Raw genomic sequence first — 726 nt, 5'->3', positions numbered from 1 at the left:
TTTGCAAGTTTTGATTTGGTAAATAATTATTTTAAATTATTATTATATTTACAAAAACTGTTGGAATATATCAAAATATATATAGTTTTTGTATTTGTAACTCTAAATGCACGTGGCAAAAAAAATTTAAATGAAACAAAGAGTGATGTCATAATACAACTTATTACGAAAGTTTTTCTTGAAATATAATGAAAGATGACCAACTCAATTTCTTTTATAATATTCTTTTAAAACAACCAAAAGTGTTATATTTATTTATTGTTATATATGATTAAAATAAGAACTAATTAATAAGATTATATTATTTGATTTCATTGTGTTATATTGTCTTTTATTCATTTAGTTCATCTTATTTTTCTACTTCAGCAATTATTTTTAAAAACTAAAGTAAAGTTTTTTTAAATATGAACTAATACTTTTCCGTTGCTCACATGCTCATAAGCTTGAAAACCTTCTTAGTTTACTTGTATTTTCAGAAAAAAAGTTTAAAACCAATAATCCAACTTCCTTAGCTTCTCAAGTTGTTTAGCCTTTTTAATCCACGTACTAGCATTGAATTAAACTAAAGTATCCAAAATATTGTTAGAGATATTTTTTGGGTAACTATTGTTAGACATATTTACAAAATAGAAAATGGTTAAATAAGTACATGAATAATTAAAAATACGTTAATTTTTAAATATAATTAATATTTGAATTAATAAAATGTTGATGTTATTATTAGTA

This window comes from Arachis ipaensis, chromosome B03 (genome assembly GCF_000816755.2).
Source record: "Arachis ipaensis cultivar K30076 chromosome B03, Araip1.1, whole genome shotgun sequence".
NCBI classification, from domain to species: Eukaryota; Viridiplantae; Streptophyta; class Magnoliopsida; order Fabales; family Fabaceae; genus Arachis; species Arachis ipaensis.
Note: the sequence above shows the minus strand (reverse complement) of the source record.